Consider the following 27,950-nt stretch of genomic DNA (forward strand, 5'->3'; position numbering starts at 1 on the left):
ACAAAACAATTTTTTCTGGAAAGATATTTGTAAGAGATGTACAGTTATTTGGTAAGAGAGGTTGAATGCCACTGACAGGTCACCAGTTCATCAGAGAATAACACAGAGACAAATGGCACAGACAGGAATTCACACTCAAACTCACTCCTAAGGGCAATTCAAAGAGTCCACCTAGCCCAACATGAATGTTCTGGGTCTGTGGGGTACATAAACATAAATATTAAAGAAATTAATATTCCAATAAAAGAATATACACTAAAATAAATATCAGTTTATTTACAGCTAAATCTGTATTGTTGTTGGTGTTTCTCATTGGGGCAGTGAATGTTTGTCACACACTGCTTGTCCTGACCTCAAATTAATCTAAGATCCTCAATCTGAATATATCAAATCAGCTGGTTTTTGTCATACACTTTTCAAACCATGAACCTATATATTATTGAGCTGGTTATAAGAGATCCTAAAGAAAATCAAGATTATATCAAAATCAATAGAATTCAACCTCTTTAGCAACATTATGTATATGTACATTTTCTGTTCTTTCCCTTCTTTATGGCCACCCTTCACAAAACAACCTCTATAGAAATATGGGGATTACATAAAAACCTAGCAACTGTAGCAAAGAGCAAAGGGAGTAAAGAATCACAATAAAACTGGTTAACTTTCATCCACATAGATCAATCATGTAATTTCTAGAATAAATAGTTCAAACCAATAATGGGCAGCTTCATTACCTGATTAGATTTGTTTCAATATCTATGATTTGTTTTCAACTGAAAACATTCTGAGGGGATTCCAATTCGTATTCATTTGGTCATTTTTTATAAGTAAATTAAATTTTCCTAAAGGCTGTTTTCCAGAAGTTTCTGTCAAAGATTTCACAGCCGAGCTAAAATGCCAAGTCTGACTTGATCAGAGTTTTATTTGTATGCTGAGTGTTTGGCTTTTTCAAATGTCACAATATTGAAAAATGCTAAAACAAATGGTTTTCAGTTTAAAGGTAGTTAAATGTCATACCAACATAAATCAATGAAACGGAGAAAAATGGATTTTCCATTAACTTTTTAATCAGTGATTTTATTGTTTCTAAACAATCTGACGCAATATAGTAGAAATAAAATGGGCATCTTGTTCTCCTAGATGATAAACAAAGAAGGGTGAAACACTTCAGAGTCTGTAGAGAGAGAGAGGAAGATTATCTGACATTTGCCCGGCAACTTTAAGATTATTCGTCTCTCATCAGCACGGGTGCAAACAGAACCGCTGCCAAGCCTTCTGCTATTTAATCCAAAGGACTGCGGCCAAACTCCTCCACACAGGGATGCGTAAACGCCATAACTCAGGGCGAACCTTCAGAGTAAAAGCTGCTTATTTCAAGTTTTGTGGGTTAATTTTACTTAGGGCATAATAATTTAATATTATATCATTGATTAATATTAATATTAATCAATGAGCGAGAGTTCTACTCTAGAGTGTAAGTCAGTAACAGACGATGAATCTCAATTGTTCCTACCATCGTAGATTATATATCCAAATTTTGAATAGGTTAAAATAAACGGAGACATAAATCTAGCAGTAAAAGAAGTGAGTTCGTGCTTCCGTTTGTCTTATTTTGATGAATCCAACCGGACATTTAACTTCCTTGAGTTTCACGCATCCTCTGTTAAGCTGGCACATCTTGGACGCGCACAGTCCGGTGGATTTGTTTTTGTCACCCTTGCTGTTTGGTCTTTTTTTTATTTTGAAAACGAGACTTTACATTTTAAAAGTCTTATTTGTGAAAGAAAGCGTCTCAATGTAATTTTTTTCACCGCACCTTCAGCTGTGGATGGAGTGATGAGCAGCGTATCGGTTTGGGAATAAAACTTGCCGTGCGTCGCCGTGACCCATCCGTGGAGTCGTCGGTCGGACAGAAACCCTTTTGGTCTGTCATGGTCCCAAAACTCCCAGAGAGTTTGCTTGGAAAACCATGGAGCACCGAAAGAGACTCTTCTGTTACATTGTCATCGCGGCACAGCTCTGTTTTGGTTCAGCACAAGTTCTCAGAATTGGTAAGCGCAACACCTGTTTACGCACTGGACAGAATCAGAAACAAGTTGCAAGTGTGTCCGAGTTTTCATATTTAATATAAGAAATGGTTTGTGATGCTGCTCAGTGTCTCTCTCCATCGTTAGTGAACTGAAACAATCTCACTTTCAGATGTTTGTGTGCCTATAGCCTGAGAGACTGAGTTCATTGTCCCTTGATGTCAACATAAATCAATGTTGACATCAAGGGATGTGTACAGATTAAAATACGTGGAGATATGAAGTGCACGAAGAAATTTAAACCGCTAAAGAGTGCAGGTTTAAGGAAGCCCATTTTCCGTTTTACACATAGGTAGATATTTCGAAAGTGATTTGAAGAGAGTCCCACTGTTGTGGTAAATGAAGTTGTCCTCCAATGGCATTTTTGGAATTGGTTAGTATGGCTGCAGGGTCTCCTGTTCTTATCCATTGCTTGTCATCACATGGATGACAAGCAATGGTAAGTGGTAAATGGACTGAACTTATATAGCGCTTTTCCAGTCATTTTGACCACTCAAAGCGCTTTACACTAGAGTCACATTCACCCATCCGCACACACATTCATACACCGATACGCAGACCGGTAGGCAATTTGGGGTTAAGTGCCTCTGCAGAGGCAAGGCAGCTAACCTACAACCTTCTGATTGCAAGACGACAACTCTGCCACACGGCCACAGTCGCCCACTGGTTTCTTCCTCATATAAGTTTACACTGAAATTCTGATCTCATTTAACCATCTCAATTCAGTGATAAAGGAAAGGCTTTCTTCTGTATTTTGTTAAAAATGTGTATTGCTTCAGAATATCCCCAATAAAGAACCTTAAACTGAGAATTGTTCATGTTAAGTTAATTTCTAAACACAATTTGAGATTAATGAAATAAATTGGAATATATTAGGGGACGAATGGGGGAATGAAAGAAGGGACTCTCAAAGTAAGAACTACGACTTCCTTCAACTTTATTCTTTCATCATGTTTTAACACTTTTTTAACTTGTCTGACAATGCCTTAAAATATTTGGTTTGAACATTTATGCCATCAGAAAATCACTAAACTTCTTGCTACACAAGCAGCTGAAACTAAGATTACTGATCATTACTTATATTTTATTGCTTCAGTACACCTGTGATAATTCTCAATCCTACTGTCATCATACCTGTAGATAAAAAGAATCAACAAAAAGCCCAAACTGGAGAAACATTATCTCTCTTGGTTGTGCTAGTTAAAAGCCTATAAGTAGCTTCTTGTTTCATTTGTACAAAATGAAAATACTTTACATTTATAAAATGTGATATTGAAATACTTTTACAAAAGTACCATAATCTCAATGTTGCAAGAAATCTCAATTGAAAAGTATGGATTAGGATTATGTTGACAAAAATGTAGCAGAAATTGTACTGCTTTTTAGAAGTTGGAGCTATGCATTTTCAGTATTTATGGATGGTCAGAAGATTCTGTATTTTAGTTTGATCAAGTCATAACACTGTGAATTTGAGCAAGGCACAAGGGAACTTTTACTATGAACACATAAATCAATACCAGTTTTGAACATCTGAGGACATCTGGAAGAAAAGAAGTTGATACCATGTGATCTTGCTGTGCTAGATCTCTTTTTGGCATGACAGTATTTGTGAATTTGTGGCAATGTCCAGCTGCACTTGCAGAGGATTTATGATGTGGGGTTTAACTGTGGGTCTCATATTAATATTCAGGGCTGTTCTGGAGCAATCCGTTCAGCTTCAGCTATTCAGCTCAGATCCTTTGAACAACACAAGTCTAGAAGTTTTCAACTCCAACACATTTGCATAACACAGTCAGTATGTTTGTTTGCATATGAAGATTTGCAGAACTGCAGTTTCTCAAGACACATTGTTTTCAACAAAATCAGTTAGCAGCAAAAGTCGTTGCATGCATATATATACTGTACACACACAACAAAAACTACCTACTATTTTACTTTGTTTTTTTCTCAAGAAATTTAGGTGAGCTTTTAGGTTGACAGTTATTACATTTTGCAATACTTTGCAAATTTTGGTGCAGGATGTGTACAGAGTTTTATTTCAGTGTTGCTTCCCTCAGTAATGAGGTCATTCATTATACTGATAGTAATCCAGGCCTTAGAAAAAGAGAGTTACAGAATGCAACTAAATTGCTCAAATGCCCTTATTTATTTGTGTTTAATGCTCTGCAAGATGAGACATGACTTGCGATTTGCAGTAAGAGTTCAGAGGAAACAGCAAATTGAAGCCATTTCTGTTTTAAACAAGAGATGCTCTAATAAACCAACCAGAGATTGAAACCAAGCAGTTTTCCTTTGAAAATGTCATTCTCAGTGATCCTCAGAGGAAGATAAAGCTAGTATAAGAAGAAGTGTGGAATTGACAATGCATAATATCTGAACTGGATGTGTCACTATAGCATTATCCTCAAAATGACAATGGCAGACAACACAGTGCAGCAATCATGTTCAATGGAAACCATATATATAATCTTTTTTACCCTTTAGTTTTAAATCCTGTTGCCAGCTGGCCTTACAAAATATACATCATCACTATCACTCCCACAACCTGCAAAGCTAAATTGCAAGGTGATTTTTAAAAGATCGTTATTTTCACAATGATTTTTTTGAATATATACAAAAAGCTTTATATTATATTACTACATAATATTATGCAGTGGTTTTATTATATTATAAGAGAATTGCATTTGCAGTCTTATCCAGTAGCAATAGGAAAAAATGCTTTGAATTTTAATGTGTGACACAGTGCTGACCATATATGCATGTTATATTTTTATCTCTCTAGGCAATGCAAACAAGATTATTTGTATAGCACAATTCAGACACAGCAGACTATAAAGAAAGAACAGGGATAAAAAAGATCAACATTTCCTTTGATTTCTGGCATAAATGTTGATAATGAACATCTGCTTAAGACCTGATTCAAATGAAAGACTCGAGGCTATGAAAATAGTAAACAGTATTTCCCAGTCCCCTTGGACACTGAAATTATTACACTTCTTTCTGTTTTAGTCTCTCATTCTTTCTAATTGTTTTCTACATTTTGAGGAGTATTTTTGCTTTCTTTGAACACCAATATAAAAATCATTGTCTTTTTTTCTCATATATATTTACTACTCCCCTGTTGCTACCTAACCGGAGCAATCTGCCTGGCTTCTTCACAGAGGCACTAATGTTAATAGTGTGGTTGCCAGATATCACCCAATATGCAAATGAATGTCTGGAACCACTTAATTTTGTGATTTCCATGCACACACACTGGCGTAGTAGCCTCAGGAGATAAGTGGATAAACATACAATCAGTGATGAGGTTACATAGTAATGGGTAAGAAAATAGGACTTCTAACATTTAAATGTAATTCTTACATGTGTACTTAACACCTGATTCATATAAGTAACACATCATGGAGAACTTATGTTTCTGGTCTCGCTGGCTTGTTTCTCTTTTAATGAAAATTGAATACAGAGCATGCAGTTCATAAAAAGTATCATGCAACAATTCCTTTTTGTTGTTTTTTATTTAACTGTCATACCAGCCCTAAATACAAATAGATGACAAAATAAATTATTTCAAATAATTAATGTTAAGACATGGTTTAAAAATATGAGGCATAGAACAATCTGGAATTCTCAAATAGCATCTTTTTTGTCATACCGCAAATACTTACATCATTGTCACAAATGAATGTTAAACTTTAAAGCCAAAAGAAAAATAAAAAATCAATAACTTCCAGGAAAAAGCAATCATGTACAATTTAGCCATTTTCTGACATCTTTGTGCATCTTCACTGTGTGTGACTTTTATGCAAATATATCACACCTGCAAATCACATACACGTGCTAAAAGCTATTTTTTGAGTCCTCAGGGTCCTCGGAAACATTAACATCCATTTGCAATGTATTTTATGCCAGATGGTTGTGTGCCCTTGTGGCAAATTATTTCTCATTATTTTGGAGTTGAATGAAAGCTTTTAGTACTCTGAGCTGCATTAATTTATTTGTTGGGCATAAAAGTCCTCCATTTTAGAGGTAACTGCAGCCGTTACAGACCACAGTACAGACAAAGCTGTTCCACAAGAACGGGATGACAAATGAACTCATGTCATATCTAATTATCTGTCATTAAATACTGAAGTAGAAGATGGATGAGGTGAGGTTATGCGTGCTTACAAACAGAGACAAACATCTTCATCTTATGTTGAATGGATCGATTGGCTCTGCCTTTTTTGTTTGATGTGGCAGACAAAAGACCCATCCATCTTTCTGTACAGTACACATTTCTGTAAGCTCCTTCTTTAATTACTTTAATGCTGTATGCTGACCAGTGACACTACAATTTACATAAATTTAGAAATGATTTCTTTGTATCATTAATTGATCACCCAAATCTCCATCCGCCCATGACACGCTCCACACTGCTGCCCCAACAAATAATGCAAGGAGACAAAATGTTTTCACTTTTAAATGAATATAGTTAAACCTGAATATCCTATGCATTCCTCCACCTGTCTGATTTCTTCCACCCATCTGAAATTGAGTCATAAAGCTTCAAGATGGACACCTAGACAGTCCTCTACATACCAATTCTCTCCTGGACATTATGGAGACAAGAAGTTCCCAGGCAAGAATATATATGTATACAAATAGTCCCTTCAATGAGTTTTAGATACTTCCTAGATTTCCTTCTAATGGGGTGTGTGCAGAAAACCTATAAATGTAGGCTCCTGGGAAGTATCCTAATGATGTACCTAAATGAATCCTTTGGTTGCAAAGTAATTCTGTAGCTCCTCCTAACTCATCCCAGAAGACCAAGATCAAATTTACTCAACTCAAACTTCACAGGGTTTATGTCAAAAACAACCTAGAAGTGTGGCAATAGCAAGATTATTCTACTCTATATGCAAAAGTATTGTGCACAAATAGTAATCAAAATACATTATTTCAATAAAATAAAACAATAATACACTGACCTAAAGAAATTCTACAACGGATTACAAACAAAATTATTGTCATCTATCAGTCCTCGAATGCTTGCTAATATTTTTTTAAAGGCTTTGGGATTCTTGTGAACCACAATGAGAGTCATTGTTCACAACATGGACAAACACGGGACAGGACTAAACCTTCCCAGGTGTGGCTGGCATTCAAAAATACTCTGATAACTCATCCAGGATGCTGCAAAAAAAAAAAAAATAATAATCCAGAACAATATCTGCAGGCCATACTTGGCTCAGGTTGAGTTATTATTCATGGTTCTACAAGAAAGAAACTGTGCAAAAAATGGCTCCATGGGAAAGTTTCAAGGTGAGAACCACTGATGACTGAAAAGAACAAAAGGCTCATTTCACTTTTGACAAAATATCTCTTGATTTTCAAAAAATGGCTAGACAAAAGTGAAAGTGTTTGGAGGTTGAATGTCTCATTAATTCTGACATACAGCTCGCAGAGCTTCTAAAACGACCATCATGCTGACATTTAAGATGGGCATGGTGATTGTAGTGTGATGATCTATATGTTAAAAAAGATTCAAAGTCCAGAAATAAAACAAACCCCTTTGTCACTCCCCCACTCAGCACCTTCAAACTAACTTCAACAATGCACTAAAATAGTTTTAGTAAAATGAAAAAACAGACAGTGTGCATTGTGTCATGCAGAGTGCTGCAAATGTCTATAATATTTGTGTGCATTGGGAATTTTTACATAACAGAGTTTAATTTATCATATCTGTGTCCAGGTGGCATTTTCGAGACCAGAGAAAGTGAGTTAGTGAGCATGGATGAGCTGGCTTTCAAGTTTGCTGTAAATAACATAAACCGCAATAAGACCTTGATGCCCAACGCTACTCTAACCTACGACATTCAGAGGATCAACGTCTTTGATGGCTTTGAGGCTTCTCGAAGAGGTATGCAATCATCTTTCGGTGACATGGAATAACCTTTTGCTGCATCTAAAATCCCAGTCTGAGTGAATGTGAGAACATAACAGCAGCATAGGCCACCACCTGCTGTATGTGGGACATACTGTATTTAAGACCCACAGATGATTTTCTTTCCTGGAATCTGTTGAGGAGCTGTGATTGTTTCAAATTTAGGATATCTTTAAATTTTGTTTGTATGCTAACAATCAAAAACATGAAAAAAAGGAGCGTTAAATAAAGGTACATCTCCCAAAAATTTTATTATCATAAAAGCAATTTTTCTCAAGTCAGTTCAAAAAGAGGAAGTTATATATTTCTTATTTCCTTACTCTGATACATTTCAAGCATTTATTTCCAATGAATATGATTAATAAATATGATGAATCCAGTTTATCAGAACAAAATTATTCAAAGTACTTTTTATATTATTTTAAAGTCTGTTATTAGAAGCAGAATGAACCCTCAGTTATGCTATACTTCCTCGCTGGCAATATTTCAGCATCTAGTTTGCACAATAGTGCAAAGTGTCACTACTATAACAAAAATCATTGTTTGTGTTAAGATCTGCACATACACAGATCTTAACACATACCTCTTTTTAAAACAATTATTTTGCCTAAAAGTTTGTTTTGATGTTTTTTTTCCTCTTTTTCACCAGTGTGTGACCAGCTGGCTCTCGGGGTAGTGGCTGTGTTCGGACCTCTCACAGCTCCTCAGTCAGTGCAGTGCAGTCCATCTGCAATGCTCTTGAAGTTCCTCACATACAGACTCGGTGGAAGCACCCCTCAGTGGACAACAAAGACACTTTTTTTATCAACCTATATCCTGAATATACAGCCATCGCCAGGGCCATTCTGGATGTGGTCACATTTTTTAAATGGAGGAAACTAACAGTGGTCTACGAAGACAGCACAGGTAAGGCCATTTGATCATGTGATCAAACGACTGTTATAACTGTTAACATATGTAAAATATCAGTCAGAAATTAACAACATTTTGCAAAATACTAAATATCTTTAACATAATGCTTCCTCAGGTTCAGCAGTTGGAAACAACTTACCCCTATTTTTGTGTTGTATTGTTTTTGTTCACTCTTAAGCCATTGTAGAAGCCTTAAGACCAAAATAAATCTGGCTTAATTAATTTTGAAAGTAGGAAATTCCTAGTTTTGCAGAAGTATGATCAAACATTCGAGAGGAGGAAAAAACATTACAATTTTGTATTATGTATGGATCATATTTGCAAGTGATTTAGTTCAATTCAATGCATTTACATTTCATTTATAAACTTTCATTCCCAGATTTTGTGTTCTGATTGTTTTATATTGTATGTTTGTTGTTTTAAACTGTATTTGTTTTTATATCTATTTTATGTACAGCACTCTGTTTCAGCTGTGGTTGTTTTAAAGTGCTTTATAAATAAAGTTGGTATGGTATGGTATGAAAAAAAATCTGATGCATACATCGTGTAATGGTCCATACAGTCACTGTTTCAGCACTGTGTGGATAATACAGATAATTACAAAGAACAGAAGGGCCAGACACAGATGCTTTGTTCTGTGAAGAGTCCCAAGCCACGTTGAAATTCCCATAAAAAATACTAAATTTATAATTATTAAAATTCTTGTTACTTTAGGTCTGATGCGGATGCAGGAGTTGATTAAGGCTCCGGCTAAATTAAACTTGAAGATCAGGATACGGCAGCTCACCCCCGGCAACCAAGATGCTCGGCCGCTACTAAAGGAACTGAAGAAAGACAGAGAGTTTTTTATTATCTTTGACTGTTCTTACCGCACAGCTTCAGAACTTCTAAAACAGGTCAGTGACGCCACTTTTATTACTTTATATCCCCTTTCTATTTCAGTTTTACGACACACATTTCCTTCCTTTGACAATGCTACATTCAATAAAAAAATTTTTTAACAGCATATTATAATAAAGTAATAAATCATGCAGAAGCTATTTCATGTATTCACTGTCCCTCCCTTAATTTTATTTTTGAATGATAGTAATAAAGGACGTAAGCAACTTCTCGTAGCATTTCAAAAAGATTTTATTTTATATTTCACAGACCTTTAACTGATTGGGCTGAACTCTTTTACTCAATGCTTCTGAATTTTAATTTTAATGACTTTACCTGTCTTTATTGAGTTTAGAACCCTGATGAAAACTAATGAGGCAGAAAGTTTGATTTCTGCATTCATGTCATATCCATTTCAGTATTAATGTTTTTAAAGTTGAGCTTATTTTAAATTTACATAAAATGTAAGAAAATCAAAGTGTTGTATTTATTTAGTTATTTAATTATTTATTCACTCTTTAATTCACCTATAAAGAGATATTATAAATGATGTTTCTATTATTATTTCCAGCTTTCGTCTATGGGAATGATGACAGAATACTACCATTTTTTCTTCACAACTTTGGTGAGATGGTTACAGACTGTTTTGTTTTTTGACTGAGAAATTTGGTTAATTGACTAGAGAACAAAAATTACTACAGATCACTTTTGTCCTCTCCTTGCAGTGTACTCAGATTTTCTTCGTTCCTCTGATTTTCATCTGCTCTTTACTCCGGCAGGATTTGTTCGCTCTGGACCTGGAACCCTACCGTTACAGTGGGGTCAACATGACTGGTTTCAGACTACTTAACTTTGATGATCCATGGGTAGCTTCGACCATTGACAAATGGGCTTCGGACAGAGTACAGGCTCCTAAACAGGAGAGTGGTCTGTTGGAAGGAGTCATGACAGTAAGTCTTGGTCCAAAGCTAGTGATGCCAGATGATGATCTGACAATATGTAAACACAGTTGATTAAAAATTTTATTTTTTTGATTAAAGAGTGATAAATCAAGCAGAACATTTTCTAATTAAAATACAGATGTTTTCTGCTTCCTCTTGGATGCAGATCAAAAATATATCAAGGATTTATGTTCATTAATTGTTTCAGCATCTGAATAAAATTAATTCACAATATTAATGAGGAAGAATTAAGATATTCTATTTAATGTTTTGTATTCTATTAAGTAATGGCAATAATGACTTATTTTTAATTTTCTCTCAGGAAAAGCTATTGCTTTGCAAATAAGCAACAAATAATAACTTTTGTTGCTAACTGAATAAAAAAATATATAAAAATATGTAGTCTTACTGTGGGAAAATTTACCTCATAAAATGAGGTAAATTTTATGTCACAAATGTTGATTGAAATTCTTTTAGTTAAATGCTTTCTGTGACATTATTCTGAGGAAAGTTTGGTTCTCTCCTTAATGTAAAATTATTTCAGCCATGAGCTATATTAAAGAGTTTCTTTCATGCACTGCCTGTTTCAAGTCAATTTCTTAATTCTCAGACTGTCCATGGGGGTTTATTGATATGTTTTGAGTCCAGGTCTGCTTCAGCTTTAAGTTTTTGACAGTCGGGCTCACATTTCCTTTAGCATCCTCTGAAACACCATATGTTTTATGGAGGAGTCTATAATGTGAGCTGGTCAGGTTTTGCTTGAGGTAAACACTGCCAGGTCATTATGTTTCCAACTCCATTGCCAAAAACAGTTGTTTTTCATTTAATAAGTATCTGTTAGATATATGGATATTCTAGAATATAAATAGTTTTATAGAATTTACCAAAACCTTCACAAAAATGACTGAAAGTCAATGATATGTATTTCTGTAGATTAAAAATCTGATGTCAGTTGGGAAGTGAGACTTGAAAGACTTCTTCACAGTGAGTTTCTAAAAGGTGTGTACCTTTGCAACATTATCTTGCAAAACAGGAACCATCTCTATTAAAACTACACAAGTAGAATGACAACTGTAAATATGGTCACAAACACATCTGATTGGATTAAAAAAGTTACACAAGCAATGATGGACAAAGTAAACCAATAAGAAAAAAAAAACAAAATCCACACTGCTTAGTGGTTCAATTTCTGTGCAGTTCCATCTAATTTTAATTTTACAAAATCTACAGCCAGTAGTCACTGAAAATGATGCTTCTAAATAATAAAAAGTAAAAGCATATATTTTCTGTATGTTCTCTATAGACAGATGCAGCCTTGATGTTTGATGCTGTGTACATGGTTGCTGTTGCGTCGCAGCGGGCCACTCAAATGACCGTCAGCTCACTGCAGTGTCACCGCCACAAACCCTGGCGCTTTGGACCTCGCTTTATGAACCTGTTCAAGGAGGTAAGGGTCAGAAAATGATCCACATTAAGGAGCTAAGAACCCTGTGCCGCTTACTGTTTTCAGCTTTATTCCCATACAGTTTTCAAGATTTGCAGGGTCTGTTTTCAAAGAACAGCCCAGGCACAAGATCATTCTTTACATTTATACTGCCAAAGCTTTAGAGTTCAATTGCATACAAATTTAATATCAGGAGAGGTGATGTATTTTGTTGGTCCCTTCTATATGAAAGCAGTCAATATGAAAATACATGCCTTTCATATACTAAGAGGTTGAGATCCTGTGGCCTATAGCCCAGCTGTCTGACTGAATGCCCTACAGACAGAAATGAACCCTTTGATGCTCAAATAGTTTGATCTCTTTAAGTCTTAAATCCAGTTGAGGACTGATGCCTGCCTGGGAGGGAGAATGTTATCACTCCAACCCCTTACTTGGATTTTCTTCTTAACGGTGTTTTTTTTTCTGTTTGAATTTTCTTATTTAGCCTGTAGTTTTATTTACTGGTGTTTGAAACACTCATTCTCCTGTGCTATTCATTATTTAATAATAGACTGTCTGATTGCAAGAGCAGCTAGAATAATACTTAACATCATGCTTGTTAACACTACAATAAGTGAGAGTTCTCTTACTTTGGATATTTTACTGCACAATGTTTAATGTGTTTTTGACTGAAGTTAACTTTTTATTTTACCTTGAAAGGCGATCTTTTATCAGTCAGAATATCCTCAGAGGACCCTTGAAATATGAATAATATCTTGTGATTTAAATGGTAACAATTGCAGAGAGATATTTTTCCAAATTACTTTTTCACATGCCCTTTGTAAAAACTTTAAGTTAAAGTTAATAATATATGAAAAGAAAGAATAACAGGGACATAATAAAAATGCTGTAATTTGATTTATTCCTGTATTGAACCCTCAATTTAAATGCTGAATATATTGTACTTGAAGGAGCTCATAAAGTAAGGGTTAAAAAAGAGGAAAGAAATACCACTCACTCAACATTCAGGAGAGCAAAGGGCAATAGGAAAGCAGGAAAATAGTTGTGCAATAATTGTAACTGAAAATTCAGTAAATCATCTTTTTATATATGTTAATTATAATTCATTCTTTAAAATAAAATAAGTAAAACAAATAAGAATTTTAGTTAGTATTGGTTTAGTCTTTGAGTAATGACTTTCCTCTTATCACTGTTCCACAAAGGCCAGATGTGTGAAGTACAGTTTTAGTAAAACACTTGCTGTCACTAAACTCCACTATTTCCACAAAGCTCTTCCTTGGAGCTGCAGTCCCCATCAGAGCTTTTGCCTTACAGATGACCTTTCACCTCCCCTCACAGCTCCTCTAGACTGGCAGCATGTAGCAAACACCTGGTGGAACTGAGTGTCTGCTGAGTTTAACAAACTAATTGATTAATGATCAAAGTATGATCAATGACAAAATATGTTCTCTCACATTAGGATTTAGGATTTCAGGATTTTATTGATCAATGTATATCAGTAACCTACATATTGGAAATGATTTCTGTCTTTATGTTTTTTGATTGTACCCACTCTGACAGTCATTGTGACTGTGTCATTAAATGACTCATATTCAAGGCATATATTATCTCCTGCTTTAGCAACGTCCTGTTACTTTTACATAGTGCAATGTGTGTGCTTAAAAAACAGTGTGTGGAGCACATGGGAACTATTTATCTTTTTAGCGATAATAAACTTAGGTTCTGTCAAGTCCTACAACATTATTTTCCCTTTAATTCTCTCACATTGTGTCTAAACTAGGCAAATGAGCTTCTGAGGAGTTTGTAGGTTTAATAATTCCATAAAAACAAATCTATTGATTCATTCTATTGGGCCATTTGACTGTAATGAAGTGCGAGCCATAATCAAATCAAGGAATACTCTATTTTTATATGTGACTTTGTGTCCGTCTCATTCTGAGAGTGAATTATCAGAGTATCTCATGCACTCTCCACACATTCAAAGAACTTAGACACTGATGCTCTTTCTTTTTTTCTTTGTCTCTTTTTTCAGGCACAGTGGGATGGACTGACAGGGCACATTGTACTTAATAAGACAGATGGCCTAAGGAGAGACTTTGATTTGGACATTATCAGCCTCCAAGAAGACGGCACTGCCAGAGTGAGTACAGCCGCCTGAAGAGCAGGCTATTACACAAACATCGTGTCTATATTTGGTGGGTGACTGAAAGACATGTTTTTGACACTGTAAATTTGCAGAGACATGATTAATATTAATGTTGTACCAACTGACTGTTTCTTTCCATGCTGTCTGTGGTTTATGTTGCTTTCTTCACATTTTCGAAAGGGTGTTGTGGAGGGCACAAGTCGCCTCACAAAAAGGTGGATCAAGGTTTGTTCTGTGCCCTGTTTGGTTGAAGCTTTTTGTTGTTGTTTTTTCCCAGACCTTTCTGTGTTTTTCATTCCATATGCCACCCACCTCTTCTGTTACCTGACTTGTCAACTCTGTTACCCTTCAATGATTTTGTGTACAGCTATGCTATGTTTGACTTTTCAGCTTTTATGCGCTTTGGGTGCTGGTTCTGATGATATGACAAGCATCAAAACTTTTTCTCAGTACTGGTAACTTTAGAAGGAAGGACAGACAAAAGAAAATAGGAAAGTCGGAAGGAAAGAAAGCAAGCAAGGAAGAAAGCAAGAACGAAAGTGAGATAACTAAATAAAATGCTGTAAATTTACTATCAAGTTTATCTAAATCCTCTTTCCTTTATTATATGCTAACATATAAATGGCCATCCAAAGCAAATCTGATGATGGTTTAAAGGGTGACCAAATTTAACTTGCTAAAAGTCCTATGCAGTTTTTGAGAATCTAGTTGTTTCAAGACTGTAGAAGTTTGCTGTTATAATTTCTAGCCAGCAGTTAACCTAATCCTTTGGGACCCAAAAATATGTTTATGCTAAATTGAGAGTTACTTCGGTGAAGGATCACAATTTAAAAATTCTAAAATATCTCCTTAAGTTTAAATGACCTCAAATACTCCTTATAGTACTTTTTAAAACATTTGAGCCAAAGAACAGATGTTCAACCAGTCCATCCTCTTAGACAGCTTGTGCACAAAGTTCCCTACTCCATCTGTCTCAGTTGTCAGAAAGGCAGCTATGTGGACAGTCATCAGCTGTCAAGTTCCAGAGGCCGTGATTTATGTTGCAGTTAATTTTACTCTGCCCTTTTTAACTTTTAACACTAATCCTTAGAGCCTCGTTACTATGTGGAATACACATCTCATAAAACACCTGACTTCATGGTTATGAAATGGAATTATCAGTTCATTGCAGTTGGGATGGTTTTTGGGTGCTAGTGTGCTAGACACTTTGAAGAGGTGGAAAAGAATAAAAGTAAGAAATAAAGTAATTTCCTTCAAAGTTGTTGACTCCTCTGGAAATGTTTCTTTTTTTTTTTTGCCTCCAGCCTCCTTTTTGGCTCGGCTTAGTATCCTCCTAATCTTTGGTAATGGTTTTCCAGTGTGATTTGGTTCTGAGTACGAAAGAGCTTTAGGGTTCTTAGCATTTTTCTTAAAGCACACGAGGAAGAGAAAGTCAGTTTCTATAACAGTGTTTATTGGAAGCCACTCTGGTACACATGATAAATTTGCAATGCTATATACAGCAAACCCATGACTCAGGCTTTAAGGGAAGAAAGCAACTGAATGAGTGACAAAAAATATATTCTAGCTATTTGAGTTGGTCAGATTTGTGAAATCATCTGAAATGGACGAGTTTCTCTAGAACTTGCTGAGATATTAATCCTTTAATTCTAGAAATGTCCTCCAGGTGACAAAAGGCCAATTTTGCAACTGTCTTTGTGTGGCTCTGCAGGCTCATGTTTGAGTCCATCATTACACCCAGATTTTGGTCCTGATCCCTAGTTTCTAGCTATAATAACTAGTATATACTAGCAGCTATTACTATCTAACACACTATCAAGTATCAAACACATAGCTGCCCACAATGCTGCCTTTCTGAATGAGTTTTATCTAGAAAACTACACAGTGTTGTAGATACTACTATCCACAGTAGTGGGCTGACTTTATAATTCTTTAGATTAAAAGATAATTACTACAATTCTTTTGTATATTTCAGCTAGATACTGAACAGCTCAATCTAAATGGAGATTAAATTGGTCTTAGGTGGACTGTATTTGTTTATTTATAATGATGAATTGGAAGCACTGGATTTCACTCTTGTGGAATGCATATTACTGTTTTATGATTTTTATGAAAATATTTTGACTGTTAATATGTTAAAATGTGTGTTGGTCCACATATCCTAAAGTATGTGGTTTTAAAAGTTGTGGAAAGTTTCAAGACAAATTTGTACTCATGTTAATTTAATAATTTCATCAATTACATGCACCAATCTGTTCTTGTCTTCTGCAAAGTTCATAGTTTATTAACTTCCACTCAGAATACTGTGGTAAAAATATATAGTGATTTCAGAACTAATGCAGATTTCTATAGTTTTCGGATAGTAATTCTATAGTAATCGGACAAATTCTATTAAAGAGTGAAGTAATTTTTTTGGAAATGAAATTCCAGTACAGATTTTGAAGTTTTAAAAGACTGCGCTATCTTTTAAGCTCAGTTTAAAACAGTCTGAGCCAGTGATGCATTCACCGCTCATCATCCTCTTTGCAGTGATTGACAGAACAGGCCATTGTTCCAGAATAAAATCATTGTTTTGTTTAGAGAGTTTAACGCCAGAAGAGAAAGGCTTGTCATTGCCAGTTCTTATTAACAGTGATGCATAATAAGTTAATGCGCTTAACTTTACTGCCTCACTGTCATGAGCTCCCATGACCCTTTGCTCTTAAACACTGAGAAGATTTGAGAGGTTGAAAATCCATCTGACAGATGCCTGTTTAATCTGATAACTGTTGGGATTAAACTGCCTGGTGTGGCCAACCTCATTCACACGCACTGGGATTGTGTGGAGAACAGATTTCTTATTGCCCTTATTGCCTCTGAACCCGTCTGACTCTGCTGCCTGTGTTTCATTCATGTCTCCCTGTTGGTGTCAATCCCTGAATGTTACATCCAAACTGAGCTTTGTATGTATGGTTTCAAAATATGAATTTAGAATTATATATATTTACAGTGGAAAAAAAGCAAAAGTTTTTTCACTTTACTTCAGAGATAGCAAATAGGTATTTTGACTACATTGCTAATTAACTCTTACAAGAGCACACATAGTTTTAGGGCCATTCAGAAACAAGGAGTGGTAAGTGGTAAATTTGTACATTTTGAACACAAGTAATGGATTAACAAGTTTAAAATATTTATTCATTTGTTCGGATGAGTTAAGGAGAAGCTTTAAAACGTCTTAGACTGTCTCAGCTATTACGCACGGCATTTTGTTTCTCATACAGTAACACTGAAGATGAAGAATATGTAATTTTTTAAATCAAATCAAAAACTAGTTGGTAGAAAATGATGTATAACTGGATTTTCCCAATACAAAGGACAAATAAAAACAGTTTGTGAATTATCATACAGGTTGAGTGTATGCAACTTCTGATTTTCTCTGTATAGATGCATGTTTGTGCTAATGAAATAAAAAATTATGCTCTCAATTTGTTTTCAAAACTCATTGATTTTTTTTCAGCTGGATCACTAAAAGATCATGGTTTTAATTCACAAGACAAGAATTTTATTTATTGGTTTACCTGTGGGGCGATGGGAGAATGTCTGAATGTAGGCCATTCACCAAAGCACTTGGAATTACTTCTCTATGTTAATATCCTCTGGTGTCAAGTACTAAAAGTTTCTGCACTTTGGAAAAAATCATTAGTGCTCAGCCAAGTAAAGGTAAATTTTTTAGGACAATGAATTAGGGAGAAAGTTGAAAAGGAGGCAGAAGTGTTAGATCTCTTTACCTCCACTTTTCTTTTAATTTTTCACTTCACCGAGTTGAAAATATGATTAATGTACAGTTCACTGAAGCAGCTTCCAGTTTCCTCTTTAGCCTTGAAAACAAATAAAATGTTTTTATTTTTCACCAATGAATGAGAAAATCAGCTGGTTTATTCCCTTTAAAGATGCAGGTGTTAGTGATCATAACACCCTCATTCAGGTTCTTACAGTTTATTCAACAAGTCTCTGCTAGATTTATGTCTTTCTTGATTGCTGAGTAGAGCAGGTGTCACATGTACCATGTTTCGATTAAAGCAGCAGATGTTATTTTTGAGTCTGAAATCCTGTTTGTGGTTCCAGGTGGCTGTGTGGAACTCATACAGGGGGATGAAACTAATGGAGAAGACCAACCGGGAAAAGAATACCAATGTGACAGACTCTCTGGCTAACAGGACTCTGATTGTAACAACCATACAGGTGAGAAGATGGGTTCATAACAGAACATGACAGGAAGAAGAAGGAGGATTTTAAAAAGATAGAGAGGATCATTTAATACTCATCCAAATGTAATTCCTGTATGTGTTGCCAGTGTCTTCAGACAAAAACTCAAGATGTACAATAGTTAATTTCATATAAATACTGCCATAAAAACTATTTGCAGAGTAAGGTTTATTTTTTCATTTAATTTTTTAAGGAAAATCCTTATGTGATGGTAAAAAAGTCTGAAAAGGAGCTGGTTGGAAACGACCGTTTAGGGATACTGCATGGACCTATTGAAGGAGCTCTCCAACATTTTGGGTTTTACATATGAAGTCCGGTTGGTGGGTGATGGGAAGTATGGAGCTCAGAATGATAAGGGAGAATGGAACGGGATGGTCCGGGAGCTAATCGACCATGTGAGTGAAAAGAAGTTTGTTGTGACTTTCACTGCTCTGCATTACTAGTTTTTTATTCTTTTCTTTAAAATGAATCTCTAAAAATGTTATTTTTTAACAACAGGTTGCAGATCTTGCTGTGGCTCCTTTGACTATCACTTATGTTCGAGAAAAAGTGATTGACTTTTCCAAGCCCTTCATGACTTTAGGAATCAGTATCTTGTACCGCAAACCCAACGGTACCAATCCAGGCGTGTTCTCCTTCCTCAACCCTCTGTCCCCGGACATCTGGATGTATGTGCTATTAGCCTGTACTGGGGTCAGCTGTGTGCTCTTTGTGATTGCAAGGTAAACCTCTAAACTGCTGCATGTGGTAATAATTTTTGCAATCATGACTTGGCAGATTTATGCATGTAAGATTAAGGTAGCAGCCATGTCTATTAGAATCTGAGCAATGTCAATGTTGTCAGTAGGTTTTGATGAAGGCCACAAGTTGGTTTCCCATTTCATCAATTTATGTTGGAGTCTTCACCTAACAGAGTCATCTCATCTAATCTTTAAAACATAACTGTTTGGTTCAAGGTTAACTGATAAAAAGATTGCTTGAAGTGATAATAATTTAACTGTCTGTAAAACATAACTTATGGCCTAACATATTGTGAATTGCTATGCACTATTTCTCTTTCACTTTTTGTCTTTCAGGTTTACACCATATGAATGGTACAACCCACATGCCTGCAATCCATCATCAACTTTGGTACAGAACAACTTCACATTGCTCAACAGTTTCTGGTTTGGCATTGGAGCGCTAATGCGACAAGGTTCAGATCTCCTGTTTTTGGTGTTTTTTAATCAGAAGAAGTGTGTGCTAAAGGGCAAGACATAAATTACAATTGTCATGTTTTAAGCATTGTGAGAGTTATGTTGAATAATTTGGACATTTTATTTACATAGGTATGAGATGCAGCAATAGATGACTAGCAATACACAAAACAACTAGTGTAAAAAGGCTGCACTGATAGCTTGTCAGTGCATCAGAGATATTTTTTGTTTAATTACATGCATTGTTTCTTTCTTTTGGGTATACAAAATACACTTTAACTTTCTTTATTTTCCTTGCAATGTCTCCAGGCTCAGAGGTGATGCCTAAGGCTTTGTCTACCCGTATAGTTGGGGGTATTTGGTGGTTTTTCACTTTAATTATTATATCCTCCTACACGGCCAATTTGGCAGCCTTCCTGACAGTTGAAAGAATGGATGCACCCATCGACTCTGCAGACGACCTCGCCAAACAAACAAGGATTGAATATGGGGCAGTGAGGGATGGATCCACAATGACATTCTTTAAGGCAAGTCTTGAGATTTTTTAATAATAAATGCTAAATGTTTTTACTTAAGAGAATTTTTAATTTTTTTTATTTTTTACATATTACATGTTAATGCTTCCATACTTGCATATTCAGGTGTAAATGTAGCATTAATCAACTTGACTTTATCTCTTGGAAAAATGTTGCTCAGAGACTAATTAAGACTGGTCTTCTACTCTTTGGAAAACATGCAAAAATAAAGAACAGAGATATGACTCAAACCTTGTGAGAACCGTAATAGTGTCCTTCGGTAGAATTGTAACTAACTTGCGTCACAACATTCACCTCTCCTCACATGCTGTGGCTCAGTAGGTTGATTCATGCTGAGCTTTATCCTCCCAGATTGTAGCCAGTGATTATGGCTGCCTCTATGGGAGAAGCTGACTGGGTGGATGGCTTCAACAAATTGAATCAGCTGGGGGAGATTTACCACACAGCTGTCCCATTTTCTCTGGCAGAGCAAGAAGAGACATTCACAATGAGCTATACACTTTGTAATTTTACAATTACTCACGTTTATGGCTACACATCAAATCTACTTAATCACATGCGGCATATACACTGCATGTGCAGCTAGAATAATTAATGAGCTTACTTAGATTTTCCATCAAATCTGTGTTTCTTTCCAGCTCACATTTCTTTTTGATCTTTCAGAAATCAAAGATCTCCACCTATGAAAAGATGTGGGCTTTTATGAGCAGCAGGAAAACAGCTTTAGTAAAGAATAACAAGGAAGGCATCACCCGTGTACTGACAACTGATTATGCCATGCTGATGGAATCCACTAGCATCGAGTACATCAGCCAAAGAAACTGCAACCTCACACAAATCGGAGGGCTCATAGACTCCAAGGGCTATGGAGTAGGAACACCTATTGGTAAGAGGAGTCAAATCTGTGGGAAACTCCAAACTGTGACCATCTAACAGAGAATTAGAGTTATTTCAGGGCCACTGCAGTTGCCAAGATAAACAAGAATAAGGAATGCATATTGGTCAGTTCAACAAAACAGCACCAACCACATCAACAGTCAGTGTTGGAAAAGTTTAACTTGTTAATATCTGCCAGCATAACACTGTACTCCACTACTATAAACATTTTCATTTTGAGTCATTTTAAATGGCAAAAGTCAGCTAAAACAGGTGACATGCTTCTGAGAAGCTGTTGGCTTAATTAATTTCTAACAACTCCACAGTGAAATGACATATTTCTATAATGGATGAATCAACTGCAACCAATAACCAAAATGAAAAAGAGAATTATCATTAAGGAATAAGTCACTAAGAGGCAAGTCTGTTTATTAACTGATGAAACATTGTAATTGTTCATAGTGAAACAGATTTTACATCTTTGTTGACAAAGAGAGTTTTGACCAATTACCAGTACATCTTATAACCAGAGTTAGCATGTATCCTCTCTGTAATATTGCATGTTTTAAAAACAAAATGCTTCCAGTGTGGGGAGAAAGTATTTGCCCACTTACACAGTTAGATCAAGAATGATTTAAAAACTGTCACCTTTAGCTTTAATGAAATCTTAAGGTACACATATTGTCAAACTGAGTGCTGCTTGGACAAAGGTCATATGATCAGACAAAATAAAGATTGAGTTAAAAGGTCACATGGCAAGGAGTGTGTTTGGAATAAGTAGTTAAAGTAAGGTTTTCAAACATAAGAATGCTGTTTAACAAGGTGGCAACATTATGATGTGGGGCCATTGCACAAAAGCCATGGATTAATGAAGAGGAAGGACTGCCTCTAAAATATTTTTTGACCTCAAACCAAGTAGATGGTGAACTTTGACACAGCTGGGCAGCAATTCTAAACCCCAAACTGATTTAAAATGAATGAAGCGGGCTAACATTGAGCTTTTGGAATGACATAGTCAAAGCTCCGATGTCTGCTCTTGAACTCTCGTGGACTGTGATCAAATTCCATTTTGTGCCATAAAACCATGGAATTTGAACCAACTTTATCAAGAAGAGTGGCTATACCAGCAGCTATATCATAGATACTTGATAGAGGAAAGCAGCATAAATCCTAAAGGGGTTTGGAGTTTAATTCGAAAAAGACAGGAAAATACCAAAAGCCAAAGCTGAAAGATCTATTCTGAGTTTTCCTTTTCTCAGTAATCATTAGGAGGAATAAAGAAACAAGCCTTGCACAGTTTTACACACCTTCAAACTCAGCTTTCATTCATGCCAGCATTCCTAGTTGATGAAGCAGTTAATTGTTGTGTGTTTGCTTCTCTCTTGCTTGTCTCCCTGCTGGAAAAGTACATGAGTGCTGAAAATAATGAGCACCACAGGATTAAATAAAACCTACAACTTTGTAATTCAGGCAGAAGTGAAAGCTGATCCCCAAACTTGATTTTGGAACTAATTTGGCCATACACAGGACTTCTATACAAATCAGGTCTAAATAATGCTTATCACCTAACAGTCAGAAATATTGTTTTAATGTGATGCTGTAAAGTGTGATTAAGAAAATAAAAGTGTTGAATATAAAAAGGTAAACAAAAATTTATAATGATCACTCTGTGAATGTTATGTCTTCTTTGACAGGCTCTCCCTACAGGGACAAAATCACAATCGCCATCCTCCAGCTGCAGGAGGAAGGGAAGCTACACATGATGAAGGAGAAGTGGTGGAGGGGCAATGGTTGTCCAGAGGAGGACAACAAGGAAGCCAATGCTTTGGGTGTGGAGAACATTGGTGGGATCTTCATTGTTCTGGCTGCTGGTTTAGTTCTGTCTGTTTTTGTGGCAATTGGAGAGTTCATCTACAAGGCCAGAAGGAATGCAGACATTGAGGAGGTGAGTGAAGGACCACATAACTGTTCATCTAAAGAATTCAAGAGTGAAAAGTAGCATTCAGATATGAAAGAATGATTTAAATTTTACAGTAGACAATTTAAATCATAAGGAATAAGAAATTGTATTTTCTTATACTTTTATTATTGATCATTTTTGGCATTTTAAAATCTGTTTTTTTATATATTAGTTGCTCCTGCTGTGTGTGACATTTGTAAAAAAGAAAGAGGTTATCTGATTGTTCTTCATGATAAGTAAGGTTGGACTGAATAAAAGAAATCCAATCTAGACATGTCAGAACTAACCAATCACTTCTCTTCATTTGAATTGAAATTTTAGATACACTGTATGAGGAGATGTATACTTTTTTTCTTAATGTCTTGCAATTACCAAATGTATTTCTATTTGCTAAATGCCACAGTCATTACTTTGAAACTTTTCTTTTTAGAGAATTATTTTGACCTTTTTTCCTTTTAAACTGAATGAATTAAATTATTATTTAGTTGTCCTTTCACAAGCTTCACACATTAGTTAGATTTGATATGCTTGCACACATTTTTTTCCAGCTCAGCCCATTTATTGTTTTATTTATGTGAAACCAAATAGTGATGAAAAAAATTTATATTTCTTATCACACTATGCATATTTCTTATGATACTATGCATATAATTACTTGGTTTCAACTCTATGTTGAAACTAACTCTAAGTAGCTGTATTTTACTTTTTTTTTGTCACCAAACTCGCATAATAATTTCAGCCTCATTTTTTTTGTTTGGTTTAACTTTGTGTATTTCAGCTTTTTTTATTATTATTTTGCTTTTATTTAAAAATCTCCATTGTCTTTTAAGTTTGTTTATCTTTTCTCCTCCATCCATTTTTATTTCCTTTTTTTTTGCATCAGGCCTTTTGTTTCTTTTACGGGATGCAGTCCCGACAGTTCCAACGCCGTGGCTCCACTTCCTCCTCTGGCAGCTCTTTATCAAATGATCTGGAGAGCGGCAGGCTACTGGGGGATGACACAGACTAGCCATGGCAGCTCATACACAACTCATACTCGCTGTAGACGATAGGTTTGTAAACCAGATGACCTTCTCTTTGCCCCGCATCATAATGTCCCATTATAACCTTACAGTCACATGCAACCACAACTTTACTGATTTGTGATTGTTTTAACCCTTTTACCCTCAACACACTAATTAATCACTTATTTTTATTTTGCTTTGTTTTGTGAAAAACCCTCATGTGAGCTTTACTCTTTAATGTGTGCCTCAACATGTATAATGCTTTCCTGAATTCATTCCTCATTCTTATATTACAAGAACTCCATCTATCCACCTGTCAACTCTGACTAGCTTTCTGGACCCTGGTAGAAGAAAACAAACTCTCATCATAATGCTGTAACCACTGTATTTTATGGTGGGGATGATGCGCATTATTAGTCTGTCAAAAAGTAACATTTTAATCCTATCTGATCAAAGAACCTTCTTCCATATGTAAGCTGGACTCATTATGAGGACACATAAGAAGTCATTGTCCCCCCTCCATTTACTCAGTCTGATAGGTGCACAGCCATGTATTGGTAGGTTTTCATTTACACCATATTTGTTCTGATTTCAGAAGATGGACTGAACAGTGCTTTGTGAGATGTTCTTCTCTTGGGACTTTCTTTTTCAAACTAACCCTGCTTTAAAGATCAGTTTATTCCCCTTTGTCTTTTTGATGTTGTTTGTTCACTAATGTTCTCAAAAATCCCCTTAAGGTCTTCTTAGAATAGTGGCTTTATACTGAAATTAAATTACATACAGGAGGACATTCTTTATTTATAACAATTTATAACTGTCTGAAGGCAGCTAGTTGCACTGGATTGCACTTAGGCATGAATCAAAAAGGATTGAACATGCATACATGCCACAGTATTCTGACTTTTATTTGCAAAAATGTCTAAAATGCTTGCAATCTCTTTCTTCCAATTCTGAATTATGTTCTACAATGGTTGTTATTTCTAACATAAACTCCAAATAAAGCATGAAATTGCTGGTGCTAAGTGACAATATATAAAAAAAACTAAAGGTGTATGAATACCTTTAGAAGGCACGCTGAGCTTTGGAGTTTTACTTAATATATTTTGTATTACATCGGTTCAACAACCTTTTTTCTCTAAAAGTAAATAGCAAAACTAAACCTGATAGCAGGTATAAGGTAAAATGAACCCTGCAAATAGAACTACTCATAAACTACATTAAACATGAGACATTCATTTGCAAGTGATGTAATTACAGAATAGTAATTGCAGCTGAAGAATAATAACACACTGGGAGAGTGTCTGTGAACCTGAAAACTGTGTGTTCAATTTAATGGTTGCACAAGAACCTCAAAACATTATCTGAAGAATTTAGGATTCAAATAAAAGTTGGTTAGCTCTACAGAAACTAAAATGGCATACCAACGTAGAGTGAATGACAGACAGACAGCTAAACTGTTGTCATTGATGCACAACTTGAATAGTAAAATATGTTGAACCAAATATACAGAGGAAGAAAACTTAAAAATTATATGCTATGCACAGTAATAATTGAACTAAACTGGATAAAGAAAATCTACTATTCTTAAGAGTCTAAAACAAATATAATTCTAGAGAATGGTTAATAAATGGTTCAAACATTTTTTGTTTGTCTGATAGAAGATGAGTTTTCTTTACTGCAGCTACAAGTCGCTGGTATTCATGGAAAATCCCTAAAGATAGCATGTTTGGGAAGCCTTTGGCAAAGCCTACGGATGAAAGAAGGAAATCTTCTGTCGGCCTTGAACGTAAAGACAAACAGATGATAAAAGAAACACTTTGTGCCATGAATGATGATGTTTCACACACCAGCCAAAGAAGAATAAAACATAAAGAAAAGTACATAATTGAAGATTAATGTGTTTTTAATGGGATCTAATATTATCCAGCTTCAAATAAGCCTGAGGCTTTCCATCCCTTTGATCGTTTCAAATTATGACGAGATCATTAACTGGCTAATTGATTTGGGTTTGTTGATTTAAAATGTTGCACAGCAGATGCATATTTTGTGATGAGAAAACAAAAATCATGAGTCATTTAACTTTCATGTAGAAAGATAAAAGTAAAAATTGATCAAGTCTTTTTCTTTATAATTGTCTACATGCTCACATTGAGCCACAACTTTAGTCTGGATTTAAATTAATAGGAGTTCATTACACATGTTGCATATCAAACAATATTATTATCATGGGTTGTTGTTATTGAAAAATCAATTAACATTAAAGAGCAATAAAATATTGTTTTTTTCTTGACAGTGTGTGTCTTTTAGTGCTGTGATGGAGGAGTTGGGTAGATCTCTGCAGTGTTACAAAGGTGTCCGGAGCAGGTCGCGACCTCAAAGTGCAACAAGGTCCCCCTGCATCTTCTGTCAACCAAAACGCTCTGCAAAAAGGGAGGGAGAAAGACGAGACTCCAGCGATTGAGCCTTGGATCCAAAACTTGATGCAATTTACATCAGACTGAAGTCAACTTACTTTGTATCTTCTCTGAAATTTTTGTGAGGCACAAATTTCAAAATATATATATTTATATTTTTTTCATTCCCTTTACTTTAGATTGATCATTTGTGTGAAGCACTCTACTGTAGATGTAGTTTGCAGTATCATAGTCCTGTAAAAACATGTCAAATATTAAAAATTAAATCTCTTATATGTTGTCATAGTCCTTCATCTTTAACTGTTAGCAGTTTGTAAAGTTAAATCTGCAAACTTTATAAAGTAACCCATGGTGAAAATGTGAAGCAGCTTTACTGAGTTTCAAAATAAATACTTTTTTTGTTGTTTTTTTGCATTTTTGTTGAAATATGATTGTTTTTCTTGACAGTGATGTCTTTGCACAATACTTTATCTGCCAGTGCCCTGCAAAGTTCTTTACTGAGCCAAGCGCTGCCACGGAAAGCAGATAACGACTTCCAAAAAAAGACGGGAACACACCTGCTGTTTTATATCCCGCTCCAACCAACATCACAGATATCCATGCAGAAACTTTCATACATTCACACAAAATGGAGGTCCACAATGCTGTGAGATGTTGAGAGGGAATGGTAAAAAGAGATCTTCAAATGCAAGAAATTCTCAGCATCTTAAAACACAAAAAACAATCTCCTGTTCACCCGGAAGTACTGTAGCAGTTTTTTTTTTCTCATTTGTCAAATTTGAAAGCCTGAGGGGACGTCTTTTCTCCCTGCAGTCACAGCAGGTCCTATTGAATGTATGACGTCTGATGTGTTGAAAAGGTGAATACACCAGTGAGGAAGACTATTTCAGTTTCAAGCTTGCTGTACATGTCAAACACTATACAATATTGTTTCTACATGCTGCACATGTCTGGTCCAGAAAGAGTGTATTCTCATAAAATCACAAATGACAAGCTAGGTTTCTCTTTTTGTGCGATACACTAAAAGCCGATAGAAATTTAACCCCCAAAAATAATAAATTGTCTGTTTTCATGGGATTCAAGGGATCCGATGATGATTTGTATGACCTTTTTCTCACCAAGTCATCGCTTACCATAACTTTGTGCTTCTTTTTTTTTTTTTATCATGATTTTAAATATGAAAACAAATCAAGCTAAAATTGAATATTTTTATTTTTGCTTTAATGAAAATCTGTCTTTTTGCCAAAGTTTATTTATCTGGTGTAATTTTTGTCACTTATTTCTGAATATGAAATAGAATGGGGCAAACACTTAATGGAGTGACTTTGAAACTGGAATAAATGCTTGTGTAAATAGTTTCTAATTCACTCAATTCAGACTTTTTACT

At 35.4% G+C, this 27,950-nt stretch overlaps 1 pseudogene; it reads left to right on the forward strand.

Annotated features, from left to right (window-relative positions):
* The first annotated feature begins 1,589 nt into the window (after positions 1 to 1,589).
* LOC129368740 (glutamate receptor ionotropic, kainate 1-like) lies at positions 1,590 to 27,921 on the forward strand (annotated as a pseudogene).
* The last annotated feature ends 29 nt before the right edge of the window (positions 27,922 to 27,950 follow it).

Source organism: Poeciliopsis prolifica, unplaced genomic scaffold (assembly GCF_027474105.1).
Source record: "Poeciliopsis prolifica strain line A6 unplaced genomic scaffold, Auburn_PproV2 SCAFFOLD019, whole genome shotgun sequence".
Taxonomy (NCBI): domain Eukaryota; kingdom Metazoa; phylum Chordata; class Actinopteri; order Cyprinodontiformes; family Poeciliidae; genus Poeciliopsis; species Poeciliopsis prolifica.